This window comes from Carettochelys insculpta, chromosome 1 (assembly GCF_033958435.1).
Source record: "Carettochelys insculpta isolate YL-2023 chromosome 1, ASM3395843v1, whole genome shotgun sequence".
Taxonomy (NCBI): domain Eukaryota; kingdom Metazoa; phylum Chordata; order Testudines; family Carettochelyidae; genus Carettochelys; species Carettochelys insculpta.
Window position 1 is genome coordinate 320521875 of NC_134137.1, and position 13768 is coordinate 320535642.

The 13768-nt window shown below is 41.5% G+C and overlaps 1 long non-coding RNA gene across 8 annotated transcripts in view; it reads right to left on the reverse strand.

The window, feature by feature from the left end:
• Nucleotides 1-259: 259 nt before the first annotated feature.
• The window catches only part of LOC142023262 (uncharacterized), a 41091-nt gene continuing 27582 nt past the window's right edge, over nt 260-13768 (reverse strand). For all 8 annotated transcript variants that reach the window (XR_012648193.1, XR_012648187.1, XR_012648192.1 and 5 more), the window contains 2 exons: nt 5745-5923; nt 260-3251 (listed from right to left, as the gene is read on the reverse strand). This is a non-coding gene — a long non-coding RNA (uncharacterized LOC142023262). The remainder of the gene's footprint in view (nt 3252-5744; nt 5924-13768) is intronic.

A 13768-nucleotide genomic window follows, 5' to 3' on the forward strand; every position in this document is an offset into this window, starting at 1 on the left:
GCCCTCTTCTGCACCCAAATTCCCTCCCAAAACCTGCACATTTCACCCCGCTTCTGCACCCCAGTCCCCTAAAAGTGAGAGAGGGTGGAGAGAAATGAGTGGCAGATTGGGGGATGGAGTGTGTAGGGTGAGAATGGGGACTTGGGTAAGAAACAGCAAAGGGGGTGGAAGCAGGGGTGTGTGGCTTTGTGTGATTGGACAGTTCACAACCCTACCATCATCTACAGAATACTAGTCCAGCAAACAGGCAAAAGCAATCAAGCATTTATTATGTAGCTTCCCAGATTCACATGTGATCTTTGTGCTGTGTGTCACATGATCTCTCCTTTCAAATCAATGTCCTTACAAGGATCAACAGATCACACCTACCACCCCAGATAACTAAGCATATCTTTGTTTACCAACATTTCTGTGTTTCAACAAAGTTATGGATTTCATAAGTATAAAATATGCCACACAATGCTTACATTGGACTTTCCCCTGTAACCACAGTTAAAGTGCCAGCCTATAGGCTGCTTCTTTTCTGTCGGAGAACCTTCAAACTAGTGTTCAAAATAAAGGGAAAAATGGATATTTCTAAGGACCTAATCCTACACATTGCTGAAGTCCCTTAATTCCTGTTGACTTCTGAATTTTTATTCACAGGCTTAAAATTAAGCATGTGTGGAAGTGCTTTTTTGACTCAGAGCCAGAGAACTCAGCACTTTCAAACACTGAGCCTTTTGTGTGTCATCTTCTACTGTAAGATTGTAAAGATGATTCTACATTATTTTTCAGCTTTTATAATCAAAGGAGCTACTGAGGATAAAAGAGAAATATTTGATCAATTTTATTAAATTCTTTCTCAAAGCTACAAAACTTTCACGGGTGTGTGAAAAAAAATCTACTGCATACCATCAGAAAAAGAAATGTATAGGTGCATTGACATGAAAGAACACTTTGACCCGCTTCTTGGATCTCGTGATTATTTAAAAATCACTTTTAATATGATATTATCTAGTATGTGCTTTGTCATTTTAGTCAAGCAGAAAAGCAGATTTTTTGACAATGCAAATGTAACAGGATTACTAAATCTCCCTTCATTTCTACACTTTGTAAGAACTTTTTGTACTTCCGTGTAAATGCCGTATTTGTGTATCATTTCCTCAGTATCCATAGAGGCATCAACAGAATATGACACCATATTCTGTTTCTTGAACCAGAAACAGGCAGTTTCCGTTCTTGCTTAAGCCAAACAGATTTATCTTAACCTTGGAACTATGACAAATATGCACTACTTCCTGTTGTACAGGCTACTCATTGAGATAAACCTTAAAATTCCTGTGCCCCATTCATACTGCTCCATACTAAGTCAGCTCCCTGTCCCTCTTCAATATGTTTATTAAATATTGCATGGTAGTCTATTAGAACTTGCAATGTTTTCTCCAAAGCATTTGTAATGTCCGTGGGATATTTTAGTTTGTTTCTAATTAGTAATCTAACTGCAAAAATATTTTACAACATTTATTAAGCTCATTGAGCTACATTTATTATTTATAGTACAGTAGCTTCCCAATGATTGGGATCCTGTTATGCTAAACCCTGAATAAACACATCAGAAATAATGGCTCATGCCCCAGGGAACTTATTGTTGCTAAGGTAATACAACTGAAACTGAAGTTTCAGTTCCATTAATGTGATCTAGCTCCATAGTTCTCTGTCAGGTACATAAGTCCATTTTCTGAGGATTCAGGTTTAGATTCTAAACTTTCTTTTCAATAAATGCTTTAGCACTCCTGGTTGTAAAAATGATTTTTCAAAAGCAATAACTTGATTTATTGAACATAGATAATATTGTTAGTGAAATGGACTCTAGACCTTAAAACCAAACAAGAATTTAAGTTGCCCCTTTGCATAAAAAGAAAGTACGGTGTGTACTGTGGAACCTTGACCCTAAGAACACCAATCTCACAAACAACAGTTACAGGAACCAGTTTTTTACTGAGTGAAAAATAAACAAACAATGAAATAAAACATGTCACAAAACATACCAATGACAAGTTGACCTCCCTTCACATACTCAAGCAAGCCCAGTAATTGTGCAGTGATTTGAAGAACCAAAAAGAGATGCAAGGCACCAGACAAACTTACATATCATACTTACAGTAATTTTGGAATGTTCAATTTTACTAACTTTTCTGTTGTATGAACACCTCATTTCCCAATTAGTTCATAAAAATAGAGATTATACTGGATGTATATTCTTGGAAATATGCAAGAAAAATGTTTTTTTAAAAGAATCATCAACCTAAATAGTTTTAACCTATGACTGCCTGTATGGTTTATGTGCTAGGTACCTCAGACACCCCTTCTCTCTCCCACCACAGATCAGCAGAATTGCTTAAACTAACAGGTTGTTTTAATGGATGTTCAACTCTGAAGCTTATGTCACCTTAGTGGTCTGCCAGAGCCCAAATAATTTTATCTTCTGGTGACATGCTAAACTCATATATTTTACCAGTGGTTTTTCTAGGCAAGTAGTCTATGGGGGATGTACTGAAGAACTGAGAATCCTCGTTTGATGAGGCTGTGAGGCTACATCTAAACTAGAAAGTTTTACCAAAAAAAAACAGGATTTTGTCAACAAAACTCGTGGAGCATCTACACACAAAATGTGGTTTGTCAACGGTCAACAAAACTTAGCGTTACCACCAATAACCTTCTGGCTCTCCGCAATGAGGAATAATGCCTTTGTTGACAGTTTCTGTCAATAAAAAAGCCATGTAGACTCTCCCAGGGGGGAGAGGCCTTCTGTCAACAGAGAGGGCTTCTGGTTTACTGGGCTGCCCTGTCTGCTGAGCTTCTGGTTGGCTGTTCTGTCGAGAGAGCAGCCAGGCAGTCTGGCCACTCTCTGTCAACCGAGTGGATCATGGCTTTTGTGTAGATGCAATCTGTCGACAGAGGATTTGTTGGAAGATCTCTTCCGAGAGTAACTTCTGTTGACAGGTGGCTGTAGCGTAGATGTAGCCTGAAGGTTTCAGATTTCTTGTCTCTGATCCTCGCAATGTGCTGGAAGTTTATAGAAGCTTGCAGACCCTCTATGCCAGAGTGAACTTTACCCACAAGATAAATAGAAAAATGTAAACTTAATATGACATAACACATCAGATCCCCATTACATATGTTTTCTTTCAACGCTAATCAGAACCATTTCGTTGACAGTAGCATCTGACGTCTGTAGTTCCAGCTGTGGAGGGCTTGCAGATCTGGACCTATTGTGATCATGAAAAAACTGTTTTACAACAATGCCCCCTTAAATTTGTTATAACGGAAGCTTTTATAATATCTATTCCATGAGGGAATAAAACTGTACTATGCACGCTTCATTTTAAAGGAAATCTGCAAACCATTTCTTCTCTCTAAATTGGCATGTGTTCTTTGAGAATTTAAAAAGACCTCCACAAATACTTAAAATTTCTTTCCTTTGCTCACTTTCACTGAAAAAATATCTAGAACATGAATTCTGTTATTCCCTAGCTTTGGTACACTCATTGGAACGTATAAGTGATTGTACTGTGAACTTCTAACATGTTCTTACTAAATCTGACCTAAACTCAACATTTTTCTTAGCATAGATGTGGGGTAATGCCTTTAGCCTAATTTTAACTTGTCATGGTATATCTTGTTTTAGCTAAAACAAACAAACATATTGCATTTTGCTGATTAAGACAAACCCAGTGTGTCTTGAAGCCTAGAAAGTACTGGAATTTCTAAATGTCAAAAACAAGTAACATTTTTAAATAGCCTTTCACATTTTCTTTCTGTATCGTACTGTTTCCTTTTTTCCTCCTTTTACAGTAATTTTCTCTAAAATTCAAAATGCTAATATCCAATTACAACTGTATAATAAGAGTCCTTAGGATAAATTTTATTAAATTATAGTAAAATGCTGAGATATTCTACTGCCATATTACATTTTCTCAAGCTCATTATTTTTATCAAATAAATATCAGCACAAACATTCTAATGAGTAGCCTTATTGCCTGAACTATTAATTCCATAAATATATTTATTTCACTTTGGCTTAATCCTGTATTTTTTGTACCTACTCCAAACCTGGAATTACTTACCTGGAAATGAGGGGTGATCATACAATACAGGTTGGTTCCCCCTTTTTTTTCCCCCAAAAGCACTTGTACCTTTTAATCATACAGGCCATTAATTCTTCTAACATATAATAGTTAAATATTTTAGAATTGATTCTCCTTACAATTGCATCGGTGTAAATAAGGTATGACTCCATTTATATTAATAGAGCTACACTTGTGTAAATGAGAGAAGAGTTAGGCTCTTTTGATTATTTGAATAATACAGGCAAATTTACCTGCAGAAACGTTATAATTTAAATTAATTTGTCCATATTCTTTTCAATAAAATGTGTAAATTAAGTTGGATTCTGGGATATATTGAGATACTCTGTTTATATGCAGACATATCAAAACCCACATAGTCCTGACATGTCTTGAGAACATTCCTTTTTAATCTTATTAAAAATCTTGACTTCTTTTATTTCGTGCATGAGTCCTGTATCAGTCTGTATTAATCTTACAATCAATGTCTTGCAGACAAGCATGCCTAAAGCCTTAACAAACTTGCCTATGGAACTTGTGTGGGAAAATAGCATTTTTTCTCCTGTAATTTCCTGTGAAATCTTTTATCATCTTATCCTAACTCATACTGAAAATGCATTAGCTGTTCTCCACATCAGCTGCTGTGAGAGGGCCACATCCTCCCTAACTGAACTGAGCTCCTTAACTCTGGCCTTCTTCTTGATTGGCACTCCCTTCTTTTCTTGTGCCTGCATGTTTATAACTGCCTTTGGAATTTCCATTCCATGGATCTGGCAAAGTGGGTCTTTACCCACAAATGCTGATGCTCCAGTAAATCTGTTCATTTATACAATGCCACAGGACTTCTCATTGTTTTAGCTGTTCTCAGTATCACCTATTCTATTGATTTCCATGGCCCACTTCTAGTGAAGTATATGGTTTGAGCTATGCTGGCCTATGTAAAACATAAATAAAGGGTACTTTTTAAAAGATCCCTAATTATTAAAGACAGTTGCAATATTTTCCATCTAAATCTTTCTTTCCAATAAAAATGGCTTTTCAAGTCAATGGTAATTTTCATCAAAAACGTTTGGTTTTTCATTAAAAAAACACACCAAATTTCCCCTCCATCTTGAAAAATTAGGATTAGATTTCCACATTTTGAGGAGGTGCTGATAATGTGGGGTTTTTTGTTGTTGCTTTAAAGAACAGTGAAAATATTTATATGGGAGGAGAAAAATAATTTCTCAACTGAATTTAATATTTATTGAATTCAAGACCAACTCTCTAATTCATTGTGAAGTGGATGTTAAAAAGCTTAATCTTCCATGAGACAATTTAAATCAATACTAAAATCCGACAATTATCATGACTACCCGCATCTACTTTATATACCCACTTACACCACCAGTGAGGACTGCAGCACATGAGACTCCTCTGGAATGGGGCACTGCTGCCTTCCTGACATTATCCAGGAACTCTGCTGACCTTTAGAAGGTCTCTCCACTGGAGGTTTTCTTCATTGTTATAGCTGAGCAGAGGCACACAGCCAGTGGCAGCACGTCGGCTGCTGGAGGTGAGTCAGCGGAGCTCTATGAAGAGACCATTATCTTTGCCTGGCACGTCCAGCCTTTGTGCGTCTAAAGGCTTTCTTACCTGAAGATCTGTGGAGTTGGGGGGTTTACCATCTTGCCTCTCCTTGGGTACTAAACCTTTCCAACTAAGCAGAATGATTCAATGCAGAGCCTCTCAGGTGAACGTTTGGACTCCTCAGTTCCATTTAGACCCATCCTATAGATTTCTCTGCAACCTGGACCAGCATATGAATATTCTTTCTGAAGAAGTGAGACAATGTTACATTAATATTTTACTGTTACGATTGATTAAGACCATCATTCCTGCTAGGAGCATACTAAAACATCCTGGAACAAAAGGGTACTTTGAAGTCGCACAAGTACTTCGAAGTCGCCCTGGCTACATGCCTTTCTGGTACTTCGAAGTTGTCAACTTTAAAGTTTGCATGGCAGGAATTAGGCTTATGAGGTGCTGCATATGCAGTGCAGTATTTCATTGCTATTCCCCGATCTGGCTCGTTTACATGCCCCTTCAAAGGAGGGGGCTAGTGTAGACAAGCTCACAGAGAAATATTCATCTGGGAAGTAAAAAAATACTGGTATGAGCTACACAAAATAGACAACTGAGAACCAGTTGATAATATTTCTGAATGCTACTAAGAGAAAACGAAACATAAGGTTATATGAAAAACGTGGGTGTGTAATCCCCTCAAGATATTCATGTCCTCACTAATACCTAACAGTTTTATATTGACATCCCAGACCTACGTATGGGCTTGACTATATGGGAAAACTGACCAGCACACCTCTGGAGGAATAACTATTCCTTTGTACCTATGCTGACTTAACTCCCCCATTTGGACACTTTATTCTGGAATAAAATTTACTGTATTATGGACTAAGGCAGAGTAATTATTCCAGAATCGGAGGGGTAGCTGTGTTAGTCTGGATCTGTAACAGCAACGAAGGGTCCTGTGGCACCAGCACCTGATGAAGTGAGTCTGTCCTCACAAAAGTTCATGCTCAAAACTTTTCTGTTAGTCTATAAGGTGCCACAGGACCCTTCGTTGCTATTCCAGAATCGTGTCACTTTTTTTTTTTTTTTTTTTTTTTAAACAAAATACCAGTTACAACAGTATAGCTGTAACATTTCATGATAGTTATGCCAGTCAATTTTCCCATGTAGATAGACCTAAATTTTGAATTAGACTCTTACCTCAAATGCTAAGTTGCTCAAGAATACTGAGCAGATTTGGTGTTTAATAACTGAAAAAATTATAAATAACCATCACTTCACCTGTCACTCAAGTGCAGCCACCTCTTTAACAGACAGCAAAGAGCAGCACTATGGAACAGTTATGACGAAAAAGTGAAGCTATATCTAACTCAGACCTTAGAAGGAACTTAGGTAAACAGAATGTAATTACTCAAGGTGGAATGCAGCCAAAAATTTTCGGTATACAACATTCAAATCAGAATATATCTTCCTGTTTTAGCAATGTTGCCATCTGTTTAATCAACTGAGCACATCTGTCATATAAATTACAAACATGATACATGGCATAATGACAATCATGTGGTACATTGGCAAGCCATGTGACAAATTGCATTTGCCCTGCACCTTTGACACCCTTACCTGTATTGTGCTTAGTAATCGTTTTCTGCCTGGATGCCTCTGGCATCCAGATCTCTAAGCAGCCTGAAGCTACAACCACGTAAAAATAAAGTGACAAAAAAAGTTTCCTTCTTTTGTTCCCTGACCCCACTCAGCAACACCTCCTCTTGGCTCATCTGGGGAATTAGCTCACCACTGTCTGCACGCCATCCGGCAGTCACTCAGTCCGTTAGCATTCACATTGGTTATCCTCCCTCACGTACAGCTTTAAAACTCATGGTCATTATTATTCATATAGAGCCTAAAACTAGGCAGGAGGCTTCACAAGTCAAAGAAAACACACAGCCCCTTTCCACAGGTGCCTGTAATATAGAGGTCCAATACCACAAAATACCTGCTCACGTGAGTAGTCCCATAGACTTCATCAGGGCATACTTTTACAAATGGCTCAATGAAATAAAAAACTTACACAATATCACCTGATCCTTCATTCTCTCTCTTCCTATCTCATTTGTACTCTTTCTCTCTCTATATATACACAAGCATATTATATATATGTAAATATACATGTGTGTAGGCAGTATAAGTCCATATTTTTCTATTTCTATATAAACTGTGTAGATGTGTAGATCAAGAGACAGTGCTGTAAACTACCAAGAGATCACACTGATGGTTTTAAAAATATTATTGTTAATAAATGAAATTAAAAAAACTCTTTTTTACATGAAGTGAAGTCAAACCTATACAGTTATGGTCATAAATTAGGCATTTACCAAAAATATATCCTGTTTGCAAAACTACTGTGACTAAATCTGCCTTCCATAAATGTTTGCAGAGTCCCATAAAGAGGCACACAGGAAATGGCTCGAGAGTGCAGTTGGTTGCATAAAACTCTGTGGGAAGATGGTTGGATTTTTTTCACTCTCCGCTTGCTAGTTATAGCTTTTATTGAAAAAGTACTTTTTACAATCAAGCAGTTACACATTCACAAAACACATTCATAGCTCTAAAATTATTTGCCTGAGACCTTTTAACTCTGAGTGCACAAGGACTGCCAAATACAATCTAAAGTAAGAAGAGTTTTGATTATATTGACCAAATTCTTTGCTATCATACCAGGCTCACTGATGGGGGCATTTGCCCCAGGGCCTGACTTTTCAAAGGGGCCTGGAGCTCTGCGTTGCGCTGCCATTCCATATGGTCGTGAGGGAGTGAGAGGGCTCAGCGCCACGCTCTGGGCAGTGCTGAGGGCTGAATGCCACAGGCCCTTCCTCTTTCACCCTTGGTCCCACCCCTTCCAGGGAACAGACCCAGCCCCTCCCACACACACTTTGCCCCAGGGCCAGTGGCAGCTGTCAGCCCCACTGATCATACGTCAATGGATTTACTTCTATGGACTTTAGCACTATGTTACCCTGGCAACAGGATATTTGAGTAGACTATATGGAGGATACCAAGGGCCCCATCACTGCAGATGTTAAACAATAAGAAGACATTAGAGAAATTGTGAAAGAAGTACTCCTTTGGCGAACTGTGTTGGTTTTGTTGCCCCACCCTGCACCAGGGCCTGGGCTCTCTCGGATGTTTGCCTGAGCTAGGGCCTGTGCCTCCTAAGACTGTTGCTTTTCTGCCCTGCCCTGAGCTAGGTCCTGGGCCTTCTCAGACATGACCTAATTTCACCAAATTGAGACTGTTTGATTTGTGGCCCTGCCATGAACCAAGGCTTGGGCCCTCCTGAGACTGGGTGTTTTGCTGTCCCACCCTGTGCTAGGGCTTGGGCACACTGAGGACACATAGGCGCTGCCCTGACCTAGGACTAGGCCCTGACCTGAGCTAATTTCCCCCAGTGCCCACCTGAAGTAAGGCCAGGCTTCTGAACTGTCACCTCTCACCCACCTGAGGCAAAGTTGGAATCAAGAATTAGGGGCTTGGGGGTTTGTTGCAGTACCTGTGGCAGCGGGGCAGAGTGGGGCCGCCAACTGACCCAGAGGAGGAGAAACCCCTCTGGGAGCCAACCTGGCTACATGGCCAAACGAGAAATGAAATTCAAATTTTCCCAGGGCTTTTCCTGCGCACCTGGGAGAGCAGCAGAGTTGAAAGTGCTGGCCAGAATAGACATACTGGGGCACTGTGGGACACCTCCTGGAGTCAAAGAACCTTGATTTTCACAGTGGTGTGTCTACACTACCCAAGATTTGACCATTCAAAGACAAATTTAGCATTGCTCTTCCCATCAATGAGTACTGAAATCAACTTTAACAGCCTTTAAAGTTGTCAAAACAGGCTTTGGGGTGCAGATTTGATTAGAAAATCAAACTAATTTGGATAAATTCAACCTAAATTCATAGTTTAGACCAGGTCTAATAGATGTACTGGCATGTTTCACTCTCTGTAAGCTGCTGTAAAGATTTACTTTCCACAATATTTTTAGTTTCTGGATTTATGTATAAAGGGAAAGATCAGCTATATTTAAAAACTGGAAAGCTGGCACATAAATGCTACATTTCTATGCTCATTAGAGATTAACTACACTTCTATGTTCAAAAACAAATCATCATCATCTAAAGTCTGCTCTACACTACAAACTTAGTTCAATGGAAGCTGTCTTCAGTTGACCTAATAGAGTATGCATCTCCCAGGTCCCTTCTGCCAACCTAACTCACCTGCAACACTGACTTACTTGCTCCATCTCTACATGAGGCATCATACTTAATTCAATGCTGATGACCTGACAGAGAGGCAACATAGACACAGCATTGTGTAAGTTGACTGAATTGACCTCCAGCCCGTGTCCCACAATGTTCCACTGAGACTACTCTGGAGATCATTTTCAAACCTGCAGCACATCTCAGCCAGGTACACAGGAAACAGCCACTTCTCTGTTAAAGACCCAGACATTTTTTAATTCCTATTTCCTATTTGAACAGTGTGGAGAGCTTGCCAGCCCAGCTAATCATGGCTACTAAACACCTCAAATGCACTCCAACATAGACTACATGGGTAGGAGTGGATCTTACTGGTCTGTTGGGAGGAGAGTCTTTGAAGACACAACTCTGATCTAGCTGAAGAAACACAGACATCTACAAAAAAGATGGAGCAGGGCATCAGACTAACAACAGTGCTGCATGAAAATCAAAGAACTTGGTCAGGCAAGCCCAAAGACAAGGAAGGTGAACAGTTATTCTGGCTCTGTACCGCAGACATGCTGCTTCTTCAGTGAGCTGCATGCAGTTCTCAGCAGCAGCCCCACCACTACCCTCAAAGGCAGCAGGGATATTTTCCAGGACTCTGCGTCCTGGGGTGCTTCAGGCAATAACGTGGAGGCATTTTAGACAGGGAAGAAGAGGATGAGGAAGATGAGAGACAGGCTGGCAGATGATCCATTCCCTCCAAGAGCCAGAAATTATTCTTAACCCTAAAGCTGTCCAGTTGGTCACAGGACAGCATGGTGGCTGAGCATGCTGACAGGGAAGTCACCACTGGAAAGTAGACAATTTCAGTCAAACTAGAGGTGCTGACTACTTATATAAGTTATGTTTAATATGGAAAAAAAGAAAAGGTGCAGCGGAGAACCTGATTCGCAGATGCTGCTCCAGCTACGCAGTGTGCGCCCCTGGAAAAGATTTTACACGTGGATTTCTCTAGGAAACTTTGACGAAGGTACTCTGCAATCCTTTGCAGGTTTCTGGGAAGAGCTGCCTTATTTCTTGCACCTCAGTACAGAATGTTCCCACACTACTGCAGTATGACCTCTCCTGACATCACTGCAGCACACAGCATAGCAGCATAAGGACCAGGTCTGTACCCGTCACTTGCAGCATTTGCTCCCTTCCATCCTCTGGAGATTGATGTTGCATAGGGAAGATGGTAGAAGTTTTTATTATAAATACTCTTAACGCAAACAGTAGAGCATGGGACCCCCACTCCATGATGTCCAGGTCTCTCAACCCCATTTCCCTAACATGCCAATTGTTTGGTTGGCAGGGATTAGCAGTGAATGCAGAATCTGAGAGCCCAGAGTGACAGCTGCATTGAAGAAAGGAGGTGAGTGGTCTTCCTGTTGCCCTGTCATGGCTGCAAACTCTTCCCACTTCCCAGAGACATGTTGGACAAAGATCGCAATTTGGGAGCCTTAATGCTGCTTCCTAGTCTCAAAGCACTGTCCTTATTGGTAAAGGGAATAGGTATTGTCCACCTGCTCACGTGTGCACCCAATATGAGTTTCCCACAAATTGCAGCACTACGCCCATCACCATCATCCATACTTAACCATAAATGGAACAGCAAACCAGGTTCGCTGAAGAGTCAGGGATTCTGAGTTCTGGCCTGCACGTGAGTGTAATAAGAGGAGTTATTTTTAAATAGCAATGTTATACTGCACTGACAATGATTGCCTTGTGCTTTGCATGCCTGACAGTGGAAAGTTTGGCTTTCAACACATGCACTACACCAGCAAAGAGGCTTTCACAGATTAGAAGATGGAAAAAGAGAACGTGTGATGATGTGTTCAACTAAATACCAAATGCACCCAGACAGCTAACATAGAGCTCAGAGCCTGGAGGATTTCATTCTGTGAAAAACTGGACATTTTACTGTTTCTGTGCTTCAGGACTGGGAAAACTGCATAAAGTTCCTGGAAAGTGGCCTGCACTTGAAAATTCAACAGCCACTGCCTGTCATCCCATACCTACCTAACAATGCAATCCCACCAATTAGTACTTGTTTCCCAGGATGAGAAATGATGCTTCACCATGTATAGCTGCTGTGTGACCGGTACCAGCAACCAAGAATAAATTTGTTAGATGGCTTAAAGCAGAGCTACTCACAATGTTCTCTGTGGCGCACTTATCTCAGCTCTGAAAATACAGCAGGATAAAGTGGAAGTGTGCACAGCTGAATGGTGTCCCCATTTCTTGAGAAGGTTATCGGGAAAAAAAAGGCATGAAAAAGTATGGGTTGTTTGCCATTGATATTGGAGGGAGGGAGAGAGGAATACGCATCATGGGAGATTCCCATTCCCCTCTGCAACAAAGTTAATCAATGATATAATTGGAGATATACATCTCCTAGAACTGGAAGGGACCTCAGGAGGTCATTTAGTCCAGTCCCCTGCTGTCTTAGTAGGACCAAGCACCATCCCTGACATCTAGTGAGTTCCAACAAATGTTTGCAATGGAAAAAAGTTCTTTTGAGACCTATTCCCTTGTTAACTAACACCTACACGTGCATGCCTTTGGCCCTGACCACAACCTTGCCCTAAGACAGGGTGGGGAACAGTGCTCCCTCTAATTTTTTCCACCCTCGGGCAGAAGAAATGTTGTTTAGTGCACCAAGGCTGTGCAGATGCGCACCACCGATAGAAACACATGCTGCTGGCTGTGGGTGCTCTGCTAATCAGCTGCGTGGCACCCTGGGCAGCCACACAAGCACTCAGTTTACAGGGAACACTGGTGGGGAACTTACAGCCTGAAGGCAGGATTTGCCTTGACCTGGCTTGTCAGGCTTCGGCCTCCCCTCTGTGAAGAGGCTGGATTCGGGCAATGTGCTCTGCCTGGCTCAGGGAAGGAAGTGACTCTACACACTGCAGGGAAGTGATATGTGCAGGCTCTGCCCCCTGCCACTCCCATTGAAGGTCAATGGGAATGGCAGTAGGAGCAGTGCCTGCAGAGAGCACTTTCTGCAGCATGCAGAGCTACATGGTGACACCTGCACTTCCCCGAAGCTGCACCAGATAGAAGCTCAAAACCCCTGTCCCATCCTGCTCAGGCCCCATCCATCTACCCTCCCCCACTCCTGTTCCCTACCTCCCGCCCGGGCCCTGCACCTCCACTCTGCGTCTGCATCCTGCCTCCCACCCAGACCAACACTGAACTCATTTCTGGCCCCATCTCAGAACCTAGAGGCCCCCACAAAACCCACTAGCCCAGGACCCCAGAAGAGTTTATCCAGCTGTGTAAACCTGTTTCTCAGTTGGGGGCTATACCTGTGAGAGTTTTTTCCCCTTGGCACTTGCAGGGCCAGGACAGTGTGTTTTGGTTTTTGTTTGTTTTGTTTTGTTTTGAAACTTCTCATTGGTTTGTGAACTCCAACTGATTTTTTCTATGGGACAGTGGCCCCCAACCCACAAGATGTTCCCCACCTGTGCCCTAAGAATTCAATCTTGCCCACCTGACTGGGCAAGGTGCTGAGTGCCCCAAGGTAAGAGGCGCTGGCAAGAAACCAGGGCACAAATGGTAGCGACCCATAGTAGGCCAGAGGTTGGCAATATGGAGGCTGGGTGAAATGCCCCCTATTTAAAGCTTGGAGCATCCCCCATTTGATGGAAGCATTTTAGTGATATGCTTCCCCACGGAGATTTCTGCATCTTACTAGTTCTACAGCTCTCACCATCTGTAGCTGTTTGTAACTATTTATAGCTCTGCATTCACATGGATCTGTAGCTCGTACCGTGAACTTTGGAAAGTCACTAAGTTGGAACTGCAATTCCAAGA